At 46.3% G+C, this 27312-nt stretch overlaps 1 protein-coding gene across 4 annotated transcripts in view; it reads right to left on the bottom strand.

Moving 5' to 3' along the window:
* ENOX1 (ecto-NOX disulfide-thiol exchanger 1) overlaps window positions 1–27312 on the bottom strand; it is a 1853609-nt gene that overhangs the window by 1823492 nt on the left and 2805 nt on the right. The window lies entirely within an intron of this gene.

The following is a 27312-nucleotide window of genomic DNA, read 5'->3' as shown; positions in this document are numbered from 1 at the left end:
CTAAGATGGGAGCAAGCTACGACCATCAAATAATAATACCATCCAAGTAGAGTCTAGTCAAATAAAAGGGCCTATACTAAACAAACATTGCCGATCCTTACAGCTATGCTACCAAATAGTGTGGGATAATGTTCATAAGAAAAGAAAGAAGTGTTCACAGAATGATAAGTCAGGATGTTACGGGCTGGGGTCTCCATTTCCCACGTTTTTAGCACAGGACAAGGCAGGACTCTTGAGCACAGCACACTCCTGGGCTTCTCCAGCAAGAGGTTACAGTTACTTGTCTCAATATCAGGACCTTCTGTGTCCAAGTCTCTTTCATACAAAGTCTCTTGCTTTAGAGGGCCTGATATGCCATAAACAACAAAACAAAGGTTCCTTATACTATTCTTCACGTTGGGTGATTACTCTTCACCCTTGGATCCCCCTCAGCCAGGCTCTGATCCTTCTCTCAACGTTAGCCTCCTTCAGTTGGGCTCAGACCAACAATCACTGTGGACATCCATCAGTCGGGTTCATGTTTTTGTCACAATGTTCACGGGTGTATTAATGCTCACCCTAATCCACAGGCATCTCGCAGCCGGGTTCACATTTTCCAAAATAACACTGTTCACTTAGTATTATCACAATGCGGGATTCACTTCACTTTTCGCTTGACGACCCTCAGTCGGGTTTACTACCCCCTTTCAATTATACTCTCTTCATTTGCAATATTCAAAAGTATCACTGCCTTTTTAAACAACCATTTAGTTTAGTTCGGTCCCCCTCATCCAGGCTGAGACCTTCCTTCGCCGGTCTCCTCAGGCACTTGCTAGTTCAAATAGAGACTTCTGAGGGGCGATCACGTCTCGCTAGGTCACTCTGCTATTCTCTGGCAAGTGTTCACTTGACAATATCACAGTTCACACAGCGTTTCCCTCATCAAGGCTCAAACGCCAATTTCACAGTTCCCTTAGTCGGGTTGACACTTTCATCTTTCTCAAGGAGTACTGCAACGAGCCATGGACTTTTGATTGTACAAGGGTTTTAGCTTGATCTTTGTATAACCACCTGAACACCTCACGCCGGCCTCCCATAGGCCCTTTTGAAACTTGTAGTCACAACAATCAGTTCAATACATCCTCCTTGTTCAGGAGCGGGGCATCAGTCAGAGTCCTTCGATTGAACGCCCATGTGGCGCCGGACCACTCTAACTGATACCTATTCTGCTTACAAAAGACCTTTGTTCTTTAGTGTTCTTTCTTCATACAATGTTGCTCTTCACAACCGTGAGCCCAACACAGTGCGATCTATTATCAGCTCTTTCCGACTCACCGGCTGTGGCAAACTCTGTTAACATTTCCTGCCTCTGGAGTGGATGGTACCATGATGGCAACAGCTTCTCCCCAGCCTGGCTATTAGTGTGGGAGGGTTCCATGTACCACTGACATCCTTCGCACAATTTGCAAGCTGCAATTCCTGGTCTTACGTTTCCCTTCTCAGAGGCTCTGCGGGTCTGGGTTGAAAAGAGCAAGGGCAATTCCCTCCTTGTCGTCCTTTCAGGTCTCCCCGCCTTTCTTCTCTGTTTGAACTGCCGTCCTGCAATAGCTGCTTCCTCATGCATTTGGCCTTGCTTAGAGTGTGCTTTTGTGCTCCTCCTTTTATCCCTATGCTCCTTCTTTTATCCCTATGGGGGAATGGGATGGGAAGTCAGGTGTGTGTAATTCTCTACAATTGCCTGATCCTTGTGTTGGGATATGTCAGGTATTAGTCCGTTGTCTTTCTTGGTAATATGTCTGTGAGAAAGTGTTTGTGTCAAGAAAGGGGGTTGAGTTTCTAGATATCCTACGGGGTAAGATGGGGAAAAGGTGTCATAAGGAAGAGGGTGCCGCCTATCACCCTTCGGTGTCCCACTTCCACTCCCCGAAGACCCGTCATCCAGGTGGTTCTCTTGCACTGGTCCACCCCAGGAACTGGATCCAATAGCGATGGCCGCAACTTGGCCACCTGGATGACTAGTAAGTGAGACACATTCAGGTTTCTCACACAAGAAATAACGTTGCTTAAATCCTTTATATAGGCTACAAATAATAGGCTAGAGCAATTGGATGACAAATGGAGCACATTTGAAAGCAGAATGAGGGAGGTGGAGCACAGAGTTAGTTCTGTAGAAGATATTTCACTTAAGTTCTTCTCTTGGAAAAATCGGTCAAAGACCTACAGAAGCACAATGAGGAATTAGAAAACAGAGGGAGGCATAACAACCTCTGAATTTCAGGTCTACCTGAAGGTTGTGAGGGAAGCAAAGCCATTTTGTTTCTGCAAAAAATGCTTCTAGCCCTGCTTCACACTTCACCAGATATTATCCTCAACATTCAAAGGGCGCATCGTATTGGACCTGTGTGATCTTCTCAGTCTGCTCAGCCTAGGCCACATACTCTAACCTTTCCCTTGGTGGAATATACTCAATTACAGCTTATTTCAACCAAGGCAAAAGAAAAGAACCCCTAATTTGAAATGGCAACAGCAACTTTATATTGCAGGAAGTAGCAAAGCAGACTGCCCAGCAACAAAAGAAATTTGTCACTTATCGCCCAGCGTTAAAACAACTCTATGCAAGATATGGCCTTTACCATCCTTGTTCATTTTAGGTCACCATCAATGGAAGGACTTCAGTTTTCGACGATCCAGCTGAGTTAAAGGCTTTTATTAGCTGACAAAATGGACACATCATTGCCTCCTTCTGCCTCTGGCACATGAGTTTTCTAAGGTGTTTCACTTCATCTCATGTTTTGCTCATTTATCTGCATTTTGGTCACATAAACAACCCTCTAGTTCACAGGTGTGGACCATGTCTGGGTAATCGTCTTCCTGTTGGATCTGTTTTTGGTCCTCCTTGGTGTCACAAAGTCCTCTGCTATTTTCTCTACTTCTCTCTTTTGTAAACTTGACGTACTTATTTATTTCTACGTTCTCTCTCCTCACTGCGCCTCCTTATATTCTGTATCCTCCTCTTAACTCTATTATATTAATGTCAAGTTTTCATCTCCTCACCCTTCCATTTGTGTCTATCTCATTTGTTCTACCCTCACTGTCATGGTGCACTTTTCTATAATTGCCAGGGTACAGACCTCTGAATTGGCTCTTTCTCATCATTTGTTGTTTAATTTTCCTTCTATGATGTTTATCCGCCTCATTAATTGCTCTTGAGTCATTATGATGGGATTTTGTTGTGTGTCATGGAGTTTTAAAGGTATAAATAACCCAATCAAGCGATATAAAATTATTGTGCACCTTAAAAAATATAATCCGTCTATAACCTGCATTCAAGAGACGCATTTGTCCTTAAAGGAATCTATGAAACTTAAGTCATTTTGAGCTCAGGAGGTTATCTCTAGTCCTGCCCTTGGGGGTAAAAAATTGTGGTGCTATATTAATCAACGAAAATCTTCCATAGAAGTTACTAGGTCAGGGCATGGATAATGAAGGAAGATGGGTTTGGGTAAAACTACAAATTGGGTATGTATCTTCAATGCACAAAATCTGACTTAGGGCCCCTTTACCGGACTGGTCAGTCTTTGCATGCTGAACCAGCCGGGTCATCTGGCATACACTTATTATTATGTCATGGCAGCAAAAGCCACGACCCCCATTGACCCTTTTATTGTCCTGAACCAACTTGCTGACACTGAGCTTGCCGAAAAAGGCCAGCACAAATGCTGCACTGAACAAGCACACCTCAAAAGTGGAGCTCCACACTTGCCGTGGCGTATCCAGTAGGCCCTTGAACTTTGCAAAATCAATGGGCTGCCCAACATTGCCCCTCGGCCCTTCGACCCTCTCCCACCCTTTCAACGCCAACCTCAATCTGTGAGATTGGGTAACCCTCGCAATTATCAAAAATACACTACAGCAGCCAAGTGGGCTGCTTCCCAGCTCCTGACCATATTGCTGCGATTAGCTCATGCCAAAGAAATCCCCACTCCCAAGGAGGAATCGGAGGCCACTGGATTGGGAGCCACACTGAGGACTCACAGATATCTGCTCCAATTTCTATGATAACCCCTTGTCGTGCACTGAGCCAGAGCCTTGTCAATGATGACCCTCAGATTTCTCCAATCATGTCCTATCATATAGTTGGGCGGTGAAAGTAGTTATAATTTCTCATGACAAGGGTACCAGCTATGTAAACCTGTTTCACTGAAAAAACGAACGGGCACCACCCTGGAGAACGAGCACCACACTGGTGTTCATTATCAAGACTATCCCTGTCAACCCCTGAAACAATGTGAGCACCCTGGGACATGAGGCGCAACCTGTATTTACAACCCGCAACACGGCCATGTTGTCAGACCACATGGTCAGCCTCCTGTTCCTAAGCTGGCTACCGCATTGGCGGAATGTGAAAACAATTGGGAAAGCTCTAAAAGTGTGATGTCAGCTCCACCTCTTTCCAATTTACTGCCCACGCTTGGGCGCACCATTCAAAACCTTTACTGCCTAGTGTGTCGGTAAATAGTTCCAAATTGTCTCCATCAATCCACGGGTCACTCGACATGAGAGCCCCATCGAAATCCATTAAGAACCTGTGTCACAATCTTAAATCTGCTCTTATCCCTGATCATAATCTCGCATGCTGGTGATCCCGCTTCATCTCTGCCATCTTTAAAGCTAAGCACCAATTGAAGGCTCTTCCTACCAGTATTACTTAACCAGTAAAGTTCATTTTCACCATCACTGCCTGGACCTTCTCCAAAGTGGCATTGTCTCTCCCCAACATGGCTGAAATGGACTCCCAAAACGTTCAACCTTATCCTGTGGAAAACTGCACACTAGACCCCTAATCTATCTCGATGCAGAAAAATGTTGGTGTTGTGGTGGGGCCCTAATTCTTGCCACCAGCCAAAGGTATCCCCAGCTAATGCTTCCAGAGTTGCTGCACACTCCAGCGTGCCTGACTGACCAAGAAACAAGAAATCATTGAAATAATGCATGGATCACCCCCAGAAGTGCAGGGATGGGCTGGACTATCTGGAACTCTGGAGATTTCCCGGTAGGCCTCCCCTGGTCAAAAAGGATGACTTTAGAGGCCATCCTTGGGTCACCTGATGATCATCAAACTACACTAGAACATTTGTTCTTGATGATTTGGGGATGACTTATTGATTGATGTTCTGAAGTAGAGTTTGTATGATGCTATGCAGACCAATACAGATTGTCATTTCACTTTTGCTTAGTTGCACTTGTGCTGAATGACCCCCCAGTGTGGCAAGGGTAAAGCTTGAGACTAAGTTTGGCCAAAGTGGAAGCCAAAGGCCTAAACATAGCATGCACCCAGTGGGTGAGAATCCTTTGCATCCCAGTCAAAAGCAGGCACCCAGCACCCTCACAATCCCTAATGTGGCAATGGTAAAGCTTGAGACTATGTTGAGCCGAAGTGGAAGCCAGAGGCCTAAACATAGCATGCACCCCATGTGTGAGAATCCCTTGCCATCCCAGTCAAAAGCAGGAACCCAGCACCCTCACAATCAATACATGTCCATGCTGACTGCACCAATATATGCCAGTATTCACATGTATTCATTCACACTGTATTCCTGTTTGCTTTGTGCAACAATCAAATCAGCAATCAACAACCATAACCAAAAGGACCGCCAGGATTAAAAAAACAAAATAAACACATAGGATCCAAAAAGAAAGAATCAATAAACAAACTGAACCACAAAGTCCTATCAACAGAGGCCTCAACTACCCACAACCTACCGAATACAAGCAACAACAAACCACAAAGAGCAAAGACTAAAACCAAAAGACCAGGAAAAACACTAATCCAAAGAGGACGCCCACTAGAAGGAACACAGCCCACATGCCTCACCACAAGAAAGACAAAGAAGCCAGAACAGACAACAGAAATAATAAGAAAACCCAAACCACTTGAGAAGGCATGAACCCCACAAAACATGACAATAAACATCCCAGATGGCCCAAGGAGACATGCAAACAACAGAGCAAAGGCAGACTGCAATGCTCACTACCTGTCCACATACGACAACATGGTAAACAAAAACAGCACAGCAACAACGAACCGACAGCCAACAAATTTGAAGAGAACCATCTTCAGTTTCGGAAGCACCTCAAGACCTTCCTCTTTGCTTCTGCCTTCGCTCTTCCTCTCCCCTGCTGATCTGTCTACTTCGGTACCCTGCACGTGGCTACCCACTGACTTGGGTCCAGGTCCCTGCCGACCCATCCACTCACCCGCACTACCTCCTGTCAACCCCAGCACTTGGGTCTGTATCTGTAACCCTTCAGTCCCCTTTCCTGCACTTATCAGACACCCCTTTTCTGTGTGTTAAAGTTGTTGTTTTTATCCCTTGCCTTGCACTTTCCTTTTCTGCCCTCCCCGTGCACTTTCCAACTTCCCTCTTCCCTGCACTTGCGCGTTCTCAATGTCACTGGGCCTAGTAAGATCGTTGTTCTGTCCTCCCTTGCCCCGTCACACTCTGAAACACTTCTGCATGAGCACGATACAAATAAAATATCATATCATAAGAGTCAAGAATACTGACCCAACCAGGACAACAAATGGAACACAACTAATAAACCACCCCAACCCGGGTCTCCACCATGGACAATACCCCAACCAGAACAAGGAACAAGTTGGAATCCATCACACTCTACAGCCCCTACATCACCAAGACTGGAACAACAGAGGGGTAGCTACCCTATTTACCAACCAGAACAAACCAGACCCAACCAACCCTGCCATAAACCTTATTGGTCTACTTGACAAGGAGCCTGACCAACAAAGAACTACCCAACCCAACAGACTCAACCGGGGAGAACCCACCTGGAATGGAAACCCAACCAACAACACACCAGTCACAACAAACAATACCAACAACAACTCGAAAGGGAAATCACGCAAACTATACTGCAGCCTCCTCAAAGTTAGCTCCATGGCAAAACACTCAACCGAAATCCATGACCTCCTAAGTGAAGGAGGCACAGACGTGCTCTTCCTTACAGAAACCTGGCTATCAGACAACTATAAAGCCATCGCGAATGAAGCAATACCCGACAATTATAAATAAGTACACACCAACAGAGAAGCCGAAGAGGAAGTGGAATCGCAATTATACACAACGAACATGCCCTAGCATCTCGATTCATCACAACCAACGCAGAAGACTATGAATCCCTTCACATCAAGATAGAACTGAACGACCAAGCCAACATAGTATTCCTCCTGATCTACAGACCACAACCCCAACTTTGAAACAAAACTAGTAGACGAGGCTGCCATGCTATCAACACACCACAACAACCTAGACATACCGGGAGAGTTCAACATGTGGTTTGAAAAAAAAAACAAGTGCACAGCAAACTCACTCTGCGCACTCCTGGAAACCTTGCAGTTCCAGCAAATCTTAAATGGATCCACCCACAATGCCGGACACACCCTGGATGCAATTTTCTGCAGGTAATAACTATGTGCATACGTGCCACCTACACCAATGGAGTGACCACTACTTGATACCATTCTATATCACACGCCAAACCTGCCTAACAGCCAGGAAGGATATTCTACATGCAAGCAAGAAAAGAAACTGTAAGAACATGGACCTAGAGGCCGCAATAAACCTTTATGATGCAACCGTCCCAAGCGAAAGCGATCCCACCAATACAAACAGATACAAAAGAAGAGACACTCAACATTGGGATCACCAAGGCACTTGACCAATTAGCACAAGCTAAAACATTCAAAGCAACACCAAAAAAACAGGCAGCAAAATGGTTCACAGAATTGTAAAAACTCAAAAAATAACAACCGCAAAAGGGAAACAAAATGGAGAGAACAATACACCAGACAAAACAAAATAAAATACCAGAGACAACTCAATATGTACAAAGCAACAGTCTTCAAAGCAAAAAACGGTACTATGCCACAGGAATAGAATTGGCAAACAGTCCACAGAAAGAACATCAAGATTTAAAAAAAAACTCTTCCTGCAAAAATTCCATCACCCCCACACAAACGCTTTGTGACAAAATCACCAACCATCTGAGAGCAAAAATAGACAATACAGGAGACCATCAGTCTAGCTGGGGCAAATACAACCGTGATCACTGGACCACAGACACCAGACAAAATACAGATTACAGCAAAACTCATCTGCCTAGAACCAATCACAGAGGAAACCTTCACCTCAAGGATCGAGGAGACACCAACCTTGCAAGATCTCCAAGGGGCCCAAATGCTATAAATGGACCTTTCCCTTTGGACTACTGTTCAAACGGGAAGGAAAACAGCATGGGTTCACCACCTGCAAGGAAAGTACAAGGGTACTGAAGATTGGGGACGAAAGGTCACCAAGCCAAGAACAAAGACCAGTGAGAGAACCACTGAAGAGGTAAATGTGGGAGTAGACGAAGTTTTTGAGAAGGGGCTAAAATAAACGGGCTTAAGGGGCCCAGTTTAACCCTCCCAAGAGGGGGCAGGAGTGGACGGTGCCCACATCCCCATCGACACAGGAGCGCCACGCTGAGGGAAAAGGGGGGTTACAGGAAGGAATGTTGTAGTCCACCTGGGGGAGGTAGTTAGGGGAAAGTCCACCTGGGGGAGGTAGTTAGGGTAAAGGTAACGGGGGGAGGTGGGTGGCACAGGATATCTTGGTTTATCTACATGGCTCTAGAGGAACCCATACAAATTTACTCTGGGTTGTTACAAGGGCTCAATTCCAGAGATGATGGGTCGGGGGGAGCTAGAGGCTGATTGAGCCTGCCCACAGGGGGAGAGGGGTGGGAGGGTGAAGGCAGAGGTGGAATTGGGGGGGCGGGGGTAATCCCGGCGGCAGCCACTCATCATTAGTGCGAACCGCACAGTAATATGACCACGGGAAAGAGGGAAGGGCTTCGGGTGACCTCCCTAAATGTCAGGGGGCTTAATTCCCCAGTTAACAGAAGGAAGATGGCACAATTCTTCAATTCTTCATGTGGAGGAAGTCGGGAATTGTAGCCCTCCAAGAGACTGCCGTTCTGTATCTCCTTGATGTTGGTAGGTTCCCTCCATTATAGTATTGTCTTATTCTTTTTTGGGTCCTTCGAAAGGATAAATCCTAAATAGGAAATAGAAGTTTTCTCAAATTGGCATTTTTCCGGTTTAACCAGCAATCGGGGAGTCTGTAGACACTGTAACACCTTCTTTACCTGTAGATGGTGATCCTGTAAAGTTTGGGTATATATCAAAATGTCATCCAGATAGATTACCACGGAAAGGAATAGCATGTCTGAGAAGATCGTGTCCATGAACCTCTGGAATATGGCAGGCGCATTGACCAAACCAAAGGGCATCACCTTATATTCGAACAGGCCCAAAGGAGTCCGAAAGGCCGTCTTCCACTCATCTCCCTTCCGTATCCTAAGCAGATGATAGGCCCCTCGAAGGTCCAGTTTTGTAAAATAAACTGCTCCTTAGACTGCCTCAAGTATGTCCCGTATCAGTGGCATGGGGTAACGATCTCGGATAGTGATGGAGTTGAGACCCCTAAAGTCAATACATGGCCGCAATTCGGCGGAGTCTTTCTTCGGTATGAAAAACAAGGATGCGCCGCCTGATGATTTAGACTCCTGGATGAGTCCATGTTGCAGATTGGCGTCTAAATACTCTCTTAAAGCACGTCTTTCAGATAATGATAGTGGATACATTCATCCAACCGGTACAACCGAATCCGGTACCAGGTCAATGGCGCAGTCTTCCTTTCTGTGAGGGGGTAGTAGTTTTGGTACGGTGTCTTGAATTACTTCAGAAAATTCCTGATACTGAACTGGAACTGAAGCAATGGTTATGGTTTTGAGAATACTAGTCTCCTTCCTTTCTGACTTCTGGACCAGCGGGTTGATACAATTGGTTCCACAATACCGTGAGTTAGAACTCACCTTATTGGCAGACCAGTCGATGAGAGGATTATGCTTCCTCAACCATGGAATGCCAATAACTTAAGGGAAGTGTGCAGCTCTGATGAGATCAAAGGTCAGATGTTCTTGATGTTCTCCTAACTTCATCCTCAGGGGTAGTGTTTCCCTTGTTATGGGACCGGACGACAATGGTGTTCCATCCACGCCTTCAACAGGTATGGGTCTTGGCTTAGTCCTCGAAGGCACGAGTTTCTCTCGGGCCCAATTTAAGTCAATGAAATTGCCTGCTGCTTCACAGTCCAACATCGCCAGTACCTCGGTGGGTTCCGAATCTGTGAGCCAAAGTAGTACCCGAAATACCATCAACTGGCAGTCTTCGGTGACTTCTATTGGCCAGGAGTAGCTGCAAGGGTGGCAGGTACTTCCCCCGATACTTCCCTTTCATACGTTCGGGGGCTAGAGTTTTCCTTTCTCCTGGGTGGAACTTCTGGACAGTTCCTCAAAAGATGTTTGGATGAACCACAATACATGCACAATCCGGCCTCTTGGCGTCACTTTCGTTCCTCCTGAGTTAAAGGACCCTGTGCGGTTCCAATCTGCATGGGTTCTTCAGAATTATGAACCGTCCTTGTAGAGGGAGATTGGGAAGGTGAGCTGGTGACTAGAGTGGTGTTGTGACCTCTTCTTCTTTCTTGTCTGCGTTCCTGCATGCGGAACTCGATCTGTAGGGACAGAGTCATCAATTCCTGAAAGGAAGCCGGTCTTGCCCCTCGCGCTAACTCATCTTTAATCTCGTCGTGAAGACCACGTCGTAAAATGGTCCGTCTTGCGGAGTCTGGCCAATCCGATTTAGCTGCCAGTCCCAAAAATGGGAAATATAGGTCTGTACGTCTGTGGTTCCCTGACGCACATCTAGCATTGCTTCTAATGATGTGTACAAGACTTCTGGTCGGTCAAATTGTTCCTTTAAAGCACTCACAAAGCGATTATAATCGTTTAGAGAAGGGTCGTTCCCAGTCACCAAACGAGTGGCCCATGATAAGGCATTGCCAGTAAGGTTTGCAATAATAAATCCGACCCTAGATCGGGCCGTCTCATAAGCATGAGGTCTGAAAGTGAAGTAAACCAAGCAATCATCAAGATAGTCCTTAAGTCCCCCTTGATGTCCATCATACTTGCCAAAGGATAACGCCATGGGTGCCACCAGCTCCTGGTTCTGCTCCAAGGATGCCATCGGAACAATTGGGCGTTGTATGCTGTCAGGTTCGGGCTCACCCTCCCAATTCTCCTCACCTGATTCTTCGGATAATGCTTCCGTGGGAGTCCTGACAAGTCCTTACGACTCAACCTCTTTTCCGTAGCCGGCTTATCCTTGGGCTTGTGGTCCTTCCAGTCATGTAAATAGGGTCTGGCTCCCCGGAGGCCACCTTGACAGAGATGGAACCCTACCCTCGGTGGACCCCGGGGAGCCAGCCCCAAAATCAGGGAAAAAGCCGAAAGGCAGAAAAAAACCTGAATGAACGGTGGAGCAGATGTAGTCCAGGTAGGTAGAGCTGGAAGAATGATATGGAGCGAGACACATCCAAAAGAAGACACTCTTCCGAGTTCCTAGTCCAGTAGCAATGGATCTCCAAACAGGAAACGAAGGTAAGTATATCGAAGCAAGGAGAAGGTAAGGATTAGCTGTTCACAGTACAAAGGAAGAAGAATACGGAAAGTATAAAAAGAAGTACTGCCAGAAATTGCTTAGATTGGGGCGACAAAAGATAGATTAGGTCGGAAAAGGAAACCCGCTATGTTAAAGAAATAACCGGCGAGGTAGAAGGCGGTCTTCAGGATTCCAGTATGGACATAGAAAGGGTGACAAGAAAGGAAAGGCGAGAGCCGCCTAAGAAGTAACGGTGACTCGGGAAAAGTCACAAAAAGTACCCAGAGAGAAAGAATAAGAAAGGTTGCAGAAATGGCAATAGACAGCCGACAGTAGGAAGGAAGGTATGGAGGGTCGCGGAAGGATGTGCGACTCTCCGAACACGCCACGAACGATCGCGGTAGAATGCCGGAAGAAACCGAGAGTAAAAAACGGAAATGCGAGAGTCGCGTAAGAGGATAGAAAGTATGTTAAAGCTGAATAAACGTCAAAAACTACGTAGAGAAGATAAGGACCAAAGCAGAATTGTAAACAGGAATACAAGGACGGCTGGTACAAGTGAGCAAGAGAAGAAACTTCGGATTAGCAACGCATGCAAAAGGGTAGAACACAGATACAAGGCTCTGAGCAATGGGTGGAGTATGTATTTATACGTGGCTCCGCCATAATGAATGAGGACTAGAGCGGGGAAAAAGGTACGAGTCTAATGCCTCCATTGATTCCACAACGTCCAATCGCACTTCCTGACAGTACCGCCATCTGTTCCAATCCAACGCTGCAGGGAAGACTATGGAGGCAGGGGGGTGTTAATCACTATTCGGGACATCCCAGGCTTCAAGGCCATAGCTACTGAGGGGGACACAGAGGGCAGGTATCTGGTGGCCTCTTTCCAATGGGAGGGTGGGAAATATAAAGTGGGAGCAATCTATGCACCCAATACAGGGCAAGATGGGTTCTTGTCGGTGACACTGACTAAATCAGTTAATATTGATAGGCGACTTGAATATGGTGTGGAACCCAAGAGAAGACAGGAGCGCAAGGGTTTCCACAACCAGGTGGTGCCATGTACCTGCTTGAACGAACACATGGCCCATTGGGCTTGGTAGATGGCTTAAGGAGACTGGGGATGGGCGGTAACACATTTTATTCCCACGTTCATAGATCCTTCTCAAGGACAGATTACTCCTGAATTCCGATGTCACTATTGGGTAGGGTCGCAGGGATAGAGCTAGGAGTGATCGCCCTGTCAGATCATGTGCCCATAGCGATTACCTTAAATATGCTGCAGAACAAACCAGGCCTATGACGGTGGACGTTCCCGTGCCACATCCTTTAAAGATGGAGTCCTATGTGAGGACATAAATAATAAAATATTAGATTACTTTTCACTTAACACAACAGAGGATGTATGCAACCAGGTGGTGTGGGACACGTTTAAGGCTACATTGAGGGGGTAGCTCACTGCAATGAAGTACCAGAGGGACAAACAACTAGGGCCCTCATTAGGACTCCGGCGGAAAACCATGGTGCTACTAGCACCATGGTCGATGCCGGAGTCCGCCATGGCGGAATGGGGAATTACCACCCCATTCCAAGGTTGGCGGGGCGGTAATTCGCCATGCCACCATGGCCCTTCCCCATTCCCATTTTTGCCCCATATGGCATAAAGGGAATGGGGAAGGCGCTAAGTACGGTACTGCAAATTGCGGTACCGTACTTACCTCGAGAGTCCCTTTGCAGGCCCCTACTTTAACGGCTGGTCTAGACCAGCCGTTAAGGTTGGGTCCCGCAAAGGGACCTCGTAGTAAGGCATTAAGGGTTTAACGGCACCGACAATTGCGGGGTATAGATATTTGGGGGTCCCGATTACTGGTTCTCTGGGTGCTCTTTATATGATATATTTTATTTATAGCATGCCTGATTCTTTAACGTGCTAACTACCCACCTTTAGCGGAAAAGTTGCACTGGCTGCTGGTGGAATAGGTGCCCTGGTCAGTATCCTGGATGGGGAGGATAAATGCCCTTAAAATTGTGATTTTGCCAAAGATCCTGTATTATTTCACATGCCTGCCAGTGGGGGTGCTCCAAGGTTTTTTCAAGACCCTTCAAAAACATATGGGGTAATTTATTTGGAACCACAAGAGACCCAGGGTAGCTATGCAGATGCTAATGTCTCCCAGAAGCAAGGGAGGGCTGTGAACACCAAACTTCCGCCTCCATTTCCTTGCGGCTCAATTCAGAGTGATCCGGGATTGGTTCAGGGGTGATCGTGGGAAGTTCTGTTGTCAAATGGACAAAGCAGTGGTGGGCTCGCCGCTGGACAAGGTGTTGTGGCGACCCAAGGGGCATAGACCTGCAAACAAGTACCATAGCAGGATAGAGGCCCTAGTAGGAGACTCATGGGATGAGCTGGTGCAGAGGGTGAACTTGACCACCTTCCCCTCCCCACTGACATCGCTGTTTAGGATTCCCCAGTTCACACCGGGTATGGAAAGGGGTGTCTTCAATGGGTGGGAGGCGACAGGGTGCTGCAAACTACATGGCATGTTCTCAGGTCAGGACATTAAATCCTTTGCACAGTGCAAGTAGGACTTTGGGGTAGATGAGGGGGAGAGGTATCGCTACTCTCAACTGAGGCATTGGCTTACGAACACAATGGTCAAGTCAGCGGACCACCATGGATCTCACGCACTTTGAACGGTTCGTAACGATAGACACGGGTCGAAGACTTTGGGTGGAGCGTTATATGGAATTGTAGCAGAAGGGGCAGGGAGCCAGACATGACACTATATTGAGCAGTGGGAAACTGCAGTGGGGCAGCCGCTGGAGGGGGAACTTTGGACTCAGTTATGGGCAGATATCCCCAAGCTCACGCAGGCCATCCGGATTCAGGAGATGTGGGTTAAGATAATGGTCCAATGGCATCTCACCCCAGAAAAACTACATAGATTCTACCCATCTGCATCAGCTCTCTGCTGGGGCGGATGTCGGGAACTGGGATTGTGTAAGTATATCTGGTGGGAATGCCCAGTCATACAGCTTTATTGGGAAATGATCCGTTCAGCAATTAATAGTATTTTTGGGGGTCTGATGCGGGGACAACATAGGGATGGCCATCCTGGGAATGGTTGGGGTTCCGGAAAATCTACCCTCGAAAGCTCAAAGAAAGACATACGTCATCCAGATAGTGGCGGCAATGCTTGTCGTGGCACACAAATGGAAACAAAAAGCTGCCCCCACAGAATGGGTTAGTAAAATCTGGAACTTTGTGGCACTGGAGTGGGTGACCAATTCGATTCAAGGGGGTCGCCAAAGGTTTCTCTAAGACTGTGACATTGTCCTGCATGACCTGTATGGTGTCCGGGGAAAATGAGATTACTGGGGCTGATGTGAGTAGTCGCTCCACTTGGGGAGGGCGCCTTCACAGGAAGCTGGGAGGAGATATGGCTGACGAGAGAGCTGGCCACTCACAGAAACTTGGGACCAGGTACAGGGTTTATGGACTCCGGGGGAGAGGGGAGGAACAGGACTGGGTGCGTTGCTGGTTATATGTGTTGGGATCAATGTGGGGGGAGAAGGTGGGGGTGAGAAGGGATGGGGGTTACATGTGTTCTTAACGTTGAAAATGGCAATAAAATTAAAAAAACGTTTTTTTGAAAGTGTATTGTTACTGTGCTGTCCTCACCAGCCAAAATCAGCTCTATGGCCCAGCACAACCACACTCACAGTCACGTTCTTTGACTCAACATTCGCTCGTTTATTCACACACAGCATTCACTCACTCATTTCATAAGGGGATCAGAAGTTATCATCCCATACATTTTATATCCCCCTGCACCTTTTCCAAATAGGCACAGGGAAATGTTTTTGTTCACCTGTGCTTTGAAAAGTGCACCTCTTTTGAAAATCAGGATTTACGTGAAAATGCCCAGAACCCTCTTTCCAACCTATGCATTGCTCAGTTGTGCATTTGATGGGAAAAGAGCACCTCAATGTGCACAACTATGATGCACACCTTTGTGCACGGTTCACCACCTTTTTGGTGCAAGTGAAGTGAATTATCATACCATCAGTTGCACCAAACACGTTTTGAAAATCGTGGCACGATGGTTTATCCCTAATGATCACTTGTTTACGCTGTACGTTCATTTCAGAGAGTGTGGGTCGAAGTGTCAGAGGGGAATTAGGAATGGGACAGGACACACGAGAAGGAAAGGGTGCATGGGGTTTTTACTGTTTCTGCAGTCATTAACCCCAGATTTTCTCATTTTGTTAAATACCATTAGCTCCAGAGCAGACACTGTGACTGGAATCGTTGGCACCAGAGTACGTACTGTGCATACCACCATTCAGGTATACGGTCATATGTAACGGATTAGAAGGTACTGTATTAAACATCATTAGTTCCAGGGCAGGTACTGTGTCTGGAATCGGTATCCCAGACCCGGTACTGTGTCTGTGATCATTTGCCCCAGGGCAGGAATTGTCAGATGTAGCTGATGAGCAGGTACATACTGAATCCAACGTCATTAGCTCCAAAGCCGGTATTGTGTCTGCACTCATTCGCTGCAGACAGAGGATTTAATGGGCCTTCGCCATTAGCGCTAAAGAAGGTAGTGTCTGCTGATATTCATCGGGGTGTTGTTTCTGTGTCACCATTAGACCTAGAACAGACACTGTGCCTGCAGTTATGATCCACAGAAGGGTCATTAGTCCCAGATAAAGTACCGGATCTGCAGCCATTAGCCCTGGGGAATCATTACTTTCAGAGTAGGCACTGGACCTGGACACAATTCATGTCTGCAATCATTAGACGGCACAGGTATATATAAGTTGCACTCTTAAAAAATCTATGAAATTTATTGGAAAAACATTCCTACAAGGACGTTATGGTTACAGGTAAAACCAAAAAAAAACAGAAATTCGCCAGTGTATGGTAAGGTACCACTGTGCGCTGCAAGGACTAACACCCATGACCTCAAAGATGACATTACAAATGTTGTTGATGACTTCACATGTGGAATTAATTTTGATGAAAAATCCCTATAAGGGGTTGTGTTTATAATGTTGGTAACAAGATGTCAGGTGTGATTGTGTAATGTTAAAAATGTAATAACTAGCTAACAATTCAAGACTTACTACACACTTCTGCTAGTACAAACAATACATATGAAGACTCACAATGCATACACATCAGAGGCACATACAAAGAAACATTATTTTCAGAAATGTCAATAGAAATGAAAGTTTATCTTCATGTATACAACTGAATTGTGTGTTTGAGGCCTGCCTATTACCCCATGTATGTGCACCATGAGCTGAGACCAAACCCTAAGGAAAGTACTTTAAGAACATATGACAAGGTTAACGTCTAGATAGACAGTACCTCTTTTATTTTAATATTTTAATATTCTGTCAGTGAACAAAAAAACAACATGTCCTAGATATGTCAGTGAACAAAAACAAGTGGGCCAAATATGTGATGTCATCATTGATGTCATCAATGACATTTGTGATGTCATCTTTGAGGTTATGGGTGTTAGTCTTTGCAGTGCACAGTGGTAGCGTGAGCTATGGTTGCGTACCTTAGCATAACTGGCGAATTTCTGGGGGTTTTCGGTTTTACCTGTAACCATAACGTCCCTGTAGGAACGTTTTTCCAATGAATTTCATAGGTTTTTTAGTAGGGCACTTTAACCATAATGTTGCTTTAGGCTAGTTGTTTCAATCAAGGGGAAATGTTTTTAGTAGCGCAACTCAACCATCACATCCCTTTAACAAAGTTTTTCCAGTGACATTGATAGGTGTTTAGTAGGGCACTGTGAGCAGAACCTTCCTGGAGCATAGTTTTTTCAGTAAAAGGAATACGTTTTTAGTAGCGCAACTTAACCATAACATCCATTTAACAATGTTTTTTGTTAGTGAATTTCATAGGTTTTTAGCAGGGCACTGTAACGTGAACTTTGCTTTAGCATAGTGTTTGCAGTAAAGGTGATATGTTTGTAGTACCCCACCTTCACCATAACGTTCCTTTAGCAATATTTAGTGTTAGTTATTTGCATATGTTTTTAGCAGGGCATTGTAACCGGAACGTTGCTTTAGCATACGGTTTTCTGTAAAGGTAATATGTATTTGGTACCGCAATTAAACCATAACGTCCCGTTAAGAACGTTTTGTCACTGATAGCTTGGCTGCTCTCCTCACAAACTCTTGTAAATGCCAAATTGCCCTGTGTATCTATCCATTTGTGCTACCCCTTCCTTGCCTAATAGTGTCAGTGTATCTTACAAATGAAAGGTGTGCATGTTAAGTGTTGGTCACACTGAGAGTGGTGTTTCTTTTTGTGTTAACATAGCATGGTGAATCTGTGCCGCACATTACTAGCCGAGATAGCTGCAGGTAAGTAATGTGGAGGTTTCCTATGCACACTGCACATGGCAGCGTGCAGATGCAGGTATCAAAATGCAGGTATCCGTAGGACTGCAGTACTAGCCACATGGATGCATGTTGTAAAGCTCTTTTCATTACTTGTGGGAGCGCACATCTATCTGTTTTAGAACTATGTCCATGCTTAGGGCATCTTCTGAGTGCTGGTAAGACCTCCTTTGTTGCCAGCCCTACGGATTGATATGGTAGGCTACCGAATTTCAACTACTGGACACGACCACGTGGGTTGCTCTGCAAACCTACCAATTTGTCGCTGCACCACATCTACCTGTATGAGGCCCGCTGGAAAACAAGGAACTGCAACCTTGAGTGTACAGTGGGTGTGCTAAATGTCACAATAGTTTGATTAATGTGCTGCTGGCCTTTCCGTGACCCGTAAAACAGACACACCGTCTCTGAACTGAGCACTGTGCCGGAAAGTGTCAAGGGTTCCCCTGCTGGTCGTAGAGTTGAAGATAACATTTAACTGCAGGTGTGACATTTTGTAGTTATGCTGTAAAATGGCAAAGCTGGTGCGGCTTTGTCACTAACATAGTAGTGCATGTTAAGAAAAGTAAGCAAACAGCAGAATCTTCGGAGAGCAAAGAATAGCACTGGTGGTTAGAACAGTATCTAGCCACATGGGTCATGCTTAATAAATATCTTCCTCCTGCACGTACTGAAGCTGCATTTCTCCTTGTAGTAAGCATTGTTGTATTTCACAATGCATTCATCTCTGTGCATGCTAGTCCTACGGGTAATGGCGTACCATGAACTGTCCATACCGCATGTGACGAGAATAGCAATGCAAGCATAATGGACCAGTTTGCAGGGTACTACCCTGCCAAAAATGCAGTAGGGTAATTTCATGTACAGCATTCTCCACATAGACTATGGCCTAAAACAGGGGCACTCCTGTACGGCACTGGAGCATTAAAAGATTCTTGTACACCATATGCTGCGCTAATGACCCTTACCTGCCAAAGGGCATTGCAGTGCGTATCGACTGCAACCCAGCACTCTACAGAGGGAAGCTACTTTAAAGTGCTTGGGAAGAGTCCATCCGTGAGCATGACAATCAGTGGCGGCTATTTAAGTGAGGGCCACCCAACATTACCCTCTTTGTGCATGTCCCCTAGGATATCCCTGTAGGTGGTGGCCCTTCCATACCGGCCCTTGCCTTTCGGTCCTCCAGTGGCGTGTGTTACAAGACCAAAAATAATTGTTATGAACTGGAAAACGAAAAAAGGTAAGCAAAAAAAGCTCCTCTCAGAGTGCAACAATGTAAGTGGCAATGAAGGGAGGCAGGGCGCAGTGCATCGTATACCTGCCACAGATTGTGTGCTAAATAGAAGGAACCGTGGTACGGTGGAAAACACTGGAGTCGAAACGGGTAGAAATGGGTGGCTGTTGAAAGAGATGGTTTTACGTGTTGCAGTGCGTTTTCAAGAGCGCAAGTGCGCAACTCCGAGCACAAACATTATTCCTATACTTCCAAAAAGGGCAGCAAGGCAATTTCTGTAGGCTGTGCAGAAAACGGAAATGCAGTAATATTAAGAGGAACGCTATTTGTGGGGAAAACTCTTTGTGCTGTGAAACGTTAGATTCCCATTTGTAAAGTATGACATTGCCACAAGTCGTAAAAAGGCACAAATACACTTCTTCACCATGTACCGCGCTTTCTCCATTTCCGGACCAAATAAAAAAATAACGTGTCGACATGGGTGTCTGCGTAATGGGTTAAAAATTATGCAGGAGATCGGAAACATACACATGACCTGGCCAAGTGCGTCCTTCAGCGCAAACGGCACTGAAAATCGTGTTACATGTTGTGCAATTTTCCCTCCACAATGAACAACAATAATATCATCATGATCCCGCGTCACCAAAGTCTCACACAGACAAACTAAAATCAATCACTTCATTGTAGGTACTCCATATCCGTACAAATCCATGTCATACAATCCACGATGAGCTCCCACTGGACTCTGTTTTCCATTCACTATGAAGTAATGTGTGTAGAACTCCCCCACAAAGCATATGCTGTGGCTCGTGCAACACACAGCCATAAGTGCACCCTCTGCATTTTGCTCGACAAATATACTGTGTACCATAGTCTGTGCATGCACTCCACACCCAGAAAACTTATCGACCAATTCCGTGTCCTCCATAGGCCCAAATGTATGGCGGCCATGTGCAAAAGGGGCGTATGTCACACGTGCAACCCTGCAACTGTCGCGATGTCCGCTGACAATTTCCAGGTGTGCCCGCACGGGAGTAGGGGAATAAATGTCAACTAGGGTAGGGGATGTTGTTTGTAGTGCTGGCTCTCAAAAGAGCAGTTTTGTATTTTTTTTTTTAAGGTGCTTTCATAAAAACATTTTTTGGGGGGGTTTCATAAGTGTTTTTGTTTGTTGTACTTCGCCTCTCATTCTTACAATAGCGTCTTCAGTGCAGCCTGTAGATTGGAAAACAAAATGTCATTGACACAGGGCAACAATGAAATGCCATTTCCATTGAGAAGGTGCACATATCGATAACCAATGTTGTCATTCTCACAGGAGTACATCCCAGCAGCACGCAAAAAATTACACATGCTTCTGTTGATAAGATGCCTTCCAACCTCTGGCTGCTGAAAACATTAATTGGAATAGTTATACACTGGACTTGGTGGTATACATGAGAAAAGCACCCTTGCAGTCGGAAAAATGTGCTTCACTACTTTCATCATCTTTTTGAGTTGACGGTACACACTTGAACAAGCTATTGAACCCAAACGCAATGCTCCATAGTGGCCGACCACAACATGTACAGTAGCAAAAGTGGCCACTCAGCGACATTCTGCAAGCAAATGGTTGAAAGTATGGACAGCGACACAGCACCACAAAGCCTCCACTTCCTCCAAATTCAAAATGCCATTAAAGCCTCTTTACAGGGCATACTGGAGCCGATTTAGCACAAAGGGGTCACCCACTATGAAAACTGTGCGCCTCGCCATCTCTGCCAGCCTCACTACACAGAGTAATGAAACAAAATATGGCCGCCCTTTCCTGTGACGCACACTCTGACCACCTGATTGGACAATTTCCACAGTCGCATTTCCATTGGCCAGCATGGTGAGAAACGCAGATTGTGGCACGTGCGCTCTCCATGTAACACTAGCAGTTCTGTACAACAGTCCCCTGCGTACACACCACACCCAGAAACGTTGTTGCGCAATCCCTCAGCCTCCACAGTCCCATTTCCATGGCCACCAGACTAAAAATCCCCAGATGAGGCTTTCATGCTGTGTGCGTGCGTGCGTGGGGAAAGAAATGTCAACCAGGGTAAGGGCTTTGAGACATGCTTCTGTTAATCAGACACCTTTCAGCCTCTGGCTGGGTACAACAGCCAATATGAGTAGTCCATACTGTTGGTGGTGGTATGGCAGACAAAGCTACCTGGGAATTGGGAAAAAGCCTCTTCACTGCATTCATCAGCCTCTTGAGTCGACGGAGCAAACGTAAACAAGACACGTAACCCAATGCAACCCACCACAGTGCATGACGACAACATGCACAGTGGCGGAACTGACCAGTTCTCTGCCAAGTGTATGCATATCGGCTAAACTGAGGTCATCAACAGCGCACCACAATACGTCCACTGCTTCCAAACCGAAATTGCCATGAAAGTTTCTTTCCTGGACATAGTTGTGCAGATCTATCACAAAGGTATCACCCAAAGTCAACACAATGGCCCTCATTACGACCCTGGCGGAGTGGGTTTACGCCAGCGTTAATCGCGGCGGACCCGTCCGCCCTACTACGAGTTCCCGTAGCGCCATGGAACGTTTTCCGCCTGGTTTTTCCGGGCGGAGAAATCCATGGCGCTACGGGACCTTGATGTTAATTACGCCACCGTATTTTGCGGTGGCGCAATTAACGCCTTCCCCACTCCCATTATACCCTATGGGGCAAAAATGGGAATGGGGAAGGGTAAAATGGGGATTGGGGATTTACCGCCCCGCCAAGGTCGGCATGGGGCGGAAAATCCGCCAACCTCCATGGCGCTATCGGCAGCTTTCCGCCGTGCTCCGGGGTGCTTTTAGCACCGCGATTTCTGCCAGGGTCGTAATGAGGGCCAATGTGTTTCTCTATGTCAGCCAGCCTCACTGCGCAGAGCAATGAATGCCAGTATTATCGCCCCTTCCTGTGACCCACACCCTCAGTACCTGATTGGATAATCCCCACAGTGCCATTTTCATTGGCCAGCATGGTTAGAAGCGCAGAATGTGGCATGTGCCCTTCCCAAAGTATTGTGAGGGCCGCGGCCCAGTAAAGCACAAAAAGTCCTTCTTCCCTTTCCACTATCCTCTTCCCACCACACCCTTATTGTGTATTGTTAAGTAGTCACACACACATCTACCAATGCCATCCAAGACGTCAGCATCTAACACTGTCAGTTCTACACAAGACGTCATATGTACTGTTACAAAATCAGCCTGTGAGTGTGCTGTTATTGAAAAGCACGTCCAGTGTAAAGTTAAGTCAAACATTGCACAATTTGTGCATGCACATTCATCAACATGAGCACCCATCACCACAAAAGGTATGAACATTTTTTTGGCATTATGTTTACAACTCGGTTATAAGTACCTCTGCGTACAATATCTGCTTCGAAGAGTCCATTACGTGTTTGAAAAGCATACTGGTTTTCCTCCCATCTCCTACCATGAAGTGGCAATTTAATGGTATTTGATTGCAACGTTTTTATTTACCCATATCATGTAGTGTAATACCGAAACAGGGACTCTCTTCTTTCCTTCCGACAATGCTACGACATGTGTTCCCCACTAACCCACCTCCTACATAAATTGTAAAAGGCTGGCACCAAAGCCACCACTGAATGTTTCTTACCAACCTAAAGTCAGTTCCCAAAATGTCAGTGTGTGCACAGCTGTGGTTCTTTGTACACTACACTATTGCCACAGCCTCTTTTTAAATCTGCCAGCTTCCACTCTGCTCCCTCAGCAACTCATCCATAAGAGGACTGCACAACTTGTCCTTGGCCTGAACGCCAGGGATCGTATCTCTGCTGGACTTAAATGTCTGCAATAGCTCCCAGTGGCTGCGAAGAATAAAATGAAAGCCCTGTGCATTATGCAGAATGCCTTCTGGTCCTTGGGACCTCAATACCTTGCACTCTCACTTCCTAAGTATCTGCTTGCTCCAGCTCTTCCCTCATCCGCCTCCTAATCCCTCAGGGTCAGTTGCTTCTGCACGCAACCAGCTGGTGGTAAATGTCCTTCTTCTGCTGGGGCCTCCCTCTGCAACCAGCTCTATGCCTCCCTGGAAATTGAGGAGAACCATCTTAGGGTCTGGAAGCACCTCAAAACCTTTCCGTGTGCTTCTTCTTTTTCCCCTCCTCTCTCCTGCTCACTTCCTGCCTAAAAATAATTGTGCACTGGTTTCCTACCCACCCTGTAATCTGTGCATCAGGCCACCTCCTTCCCGACAGTTCCACCCCTGCACTGGCTTTCTGCCAACCTCCGCACTTGGGGACTGTTTTCTGCAACCTTAACAGTCCAGCCACCACTTGATGTCTACATTTATCCTTCCACTTGCCAGCACCGGCCGTAGTTGCACGTATTGCTATTTTTTGTTGTTCCCATTTCCTCCACTTTGCCCTCCCCCTTCCCATTCACACTTGTTTGTAGGCACCGTACAAATGCAATAGAATACCATATCACATCATATCATATGATACATACACTGCATTCATAAGAGGATGCCTGCCACGTACCTTGTAGACTTCACAAAATGGTCTTTCCACTGTAATGCATGTACTACAAATGTCGGAAAAGTGATCTCACAAAAGCAGCACGGAATGTATGTTAGCAACGTTAAGCAAGTGCATTCAGTGCATGCATACAAACAGAATGCCTGCCCCTTAACTTGTACACTTTCACCATAGCCTCCAACATTTCTCTGTACAAACAGACCTTCTGCCACAGTGTTTGTGTACACACCACAACCAGCAACCACATTGCTCAATACAGGATTCTCTGCAATGCTTCATGCAGAGTGGCAAAGAAAACACCATTGCCACGGAGGTCAAAATAATACCATTTCCTTGGAACCACTGGAAATCTTGCTGGTTATTAATGCTTTCATAGTCGTTGCAGAACATCCCAGCACTGCACATAAAGTCACACATTCTTCTGTTTATCCAACATCTCCCAACCTCTGGCTGTGGACAAATTACACTGGCATGGTCCCATGCTCCTCTTGGTGTTATCGATGAGAAAATCACCTTGGCAGTGGGACACATCTGCATCACTACTGTCATCAACTTCTTTAGGTGCGCAAGCAAACGTAAGCACGACATGTACCCCAAATGTAGTGCTCCAAAATGCACGACCACCACAGCAACAGTACTGACAAAGGCCACACATGTGCAAAGGAAATCCATGCCCCCAAAACCCCACTCATACACTGTGCCCCAAAAAGCCTGCACTCCTTCCAACTGAAAGTCATTATCAAAGCTTCTTCCCACGACATACTTGTGCAGAGGTATCACCCACTATCAGCACTCGGCGTCTGTCCATCTCTGCCAACCTCACTACATCGAAGTTTGGGTAAATATGTCACCGCCCCTTCCTATGAACCACACCTTCGACACCTCATTGGAGAATCCCCACAGTTCTATTTGCGAAGGCTCCATGCTCAGAAGGGCAGGATGTGGCACGTGCGCTTTCCAAGCTACAGCGAGGGTCACGCCCCAGTAAAGCAGACAATACTTCTTCCCTTTGCACTGGCATTTTTCCAACACTCCCTCATTGGCTGCTGTAAAATTTCCAAACATGCCTACACCAATCACATACTGAACCTCTGCATTGCACACTATCATTTCTGTACACCAATACATATTTACCGTTAAACACTCTCAGTGCATGGTCCCTTTGCTTCCAAAGCCCCAGCACCAGAAACTTCTGCTAAAGGATGCACTGTTTCAGCATCCACAAAGATCCTGAGGCGCACCCAGCACACCTTTGGCCATGCACATAACAGTCCACCCTTGCCCATACCCAGCACAACACTATGGATCCATGCATGCGACCATGTGGGCAGCTAACATTATGCACAAATGTAACATACTTAGGTAGCACCACTTCACCCCAAATCCCCCACACCATAAAACACCCATTAACGAAAACAGGTTGCAATTAGCAGAATACACAAACATACCACGGCCGCCACCACCCCTACCCACAGCCATTCACAAACTATTGTGTCACTGCCTACCTAACCACACCATTTTCACAACACTGGGCCTACTTCAACAAATCTGCACACAGCATAGTAACCAAACACATATAAGTTGCACTTCAACCACACCCTCTTCCATACTGACAGTATGCAAACACTGAACCCAGTGCCCACACTGCATGACTTTTCACTGCACCATCTCCAACCACATATCACAACCTTTACCGCACTACAACCATTCCCTCTTCCATACTGACAGTATGCAAACACTGCACCCTGTGCCCACACTGCATGACTTTTCACTGCACCATCTCCAACCACACATCAAAAACTTTACCATGTTGTAACAGTGACCTCACCTGCGAAACCAAGCATACACACATGGCAGCTCACTTCTGCTGCTCTATGGCGTCTGAAATGTACTCCACAAACATTCCTTACAGGTCACCACCCTCTAACTGATGTAGAATCAAAAATACATTACTGCGGTGGGTGTCCTCAAGTCCTAGGCTCTTCAGTGCATGGCCTACGGCCTACGGCCTTCGGCCATGCACCCAATAGTCTAGGCCTTGAACACACCCACCGCAACTTAATGCCACTGTGCATGTCACCATGTCACCAACTATCACAATCCACATACACACTACTGCCACCAGCACTCCTACCCAACCTATGCACCACCATGGTGCTATGCAGCAACAAATTGCAACAGTTACCATAATGTTGAAAGAAAACACTCTCTCCTGCACCCCTGTGCACTTCATTCACAGACTGTGGGCGTACCCACTTCCATTCAGAAAGTATTGTGTCACTGCCAACCTACCCACATTCTGTTCGCAACACTGGCCCTACTCCAACCAATCTGCAAGCACCACCCTCTACCGGATGCAGAGACAGACATGCGTTGCTACAGCGGGTATGATGAAGCCCTATGCTCTTGAGTACATGCCCTATGGCCTAAGGCAATGCACCCAATAGTCTAATCCTTCCACAGACCTACCGCAACTTCCTTCACCCATGCATGCCCAACTACCGCATTCCATCCGCAGAGCACAGCCACCCACGCTCCCACCCAACCTATGTCATGTGCAATTCACTCCCCTTCTGAAATTCACCTGCCACCACTCACCACGAAAAGAGGTTGCTGCAAACAGGTCACGGCAGAGGATATGGGGCCGTTACGACAGCTGCCTCCAATCACCACACAAAGTACTCGCCTGTCTAGGAGCGGACCCAGATATCACTAAATATTTGGGACGTGCATTTCAGTTCTTTACAACAAAAGTACTTGTCGGATTTCCACCAAGCACACAAAAGCATGCTGTCTGACCCAAGTCCCCACTCTTGACGCAAACTTGGTGAAAATCCATCCAGCTGTTCGGCCTGTAGCCGTGCACAAAATGTTTCCCCTTTCAGTCTATGGAAAAAATAAATGTTGGGATCCCCCTATAATGTTGCCCCCCGTGCATTTAACCTCACCCAACTTGGTGAAATAATTCTGAGCCGGCCATATACTTTTTTCGCAAAGTTTGGTGATGATTCCTCCAGAGGGACAGGGGGAGCGAAGTTATAAGCCGCCGAAAAAGTGGTCTTCCTATGTGTTTAGCAACTTAACCATAACTACACAGCCACTAACGCGGGCCGTGTGATATATATATATATATATATATATGTATATACATATACATATATATATATATATACATACACACACACACACACAACGGTCCCAAAGTCTGTGTTTATTTATTTATGCATTTATAGCACCACACCAAACCCTCAGGCATTAGGGCGCTAGTTACAGTAAGTGCAAAATGACATTCTTTAATAGTGCAGGATCATGGATACAGGTTACGACTTACAAGTGGTTCTTAAAAAACAATCATCAAGCAGAGCCTCCCCTCATGTTAGGGGGGCCACATCAGGTGAGTAAGCAAACAGGTATGACAAATAAGTATGAGTGCACATTCTGGCAAAGCCTCGCCTCATGGTACAGGGGGGCTACTTCAGGTATGTAAGTAGAACGTATGGAAGCGTAAGGAGACAAAGTATGGTCATTGGAAGTATGTTACAAGTGAGCATTAGTGTGAAAGA

This window comes from Ambystoma mexicanum, chromosome 7q (assembly GCF_040938575.1).
Source record: "Ambystoma mexicanum isolate Mex_15411 chromosome 7q, UKY_AmexF1_1, whole genome shotgun sequence".
NCBI classification, from domain to species: Eukaryota; Metazoa; Chordata; class Amphibia; order Caudata; family Ambystomatidae; genus Ambystoma; species Ambystoma mexicanum.
Note: the sequence above shows the minus strand (reverse complement) of the source record. Positions and strands in the feature narration are given on the sequence as shown.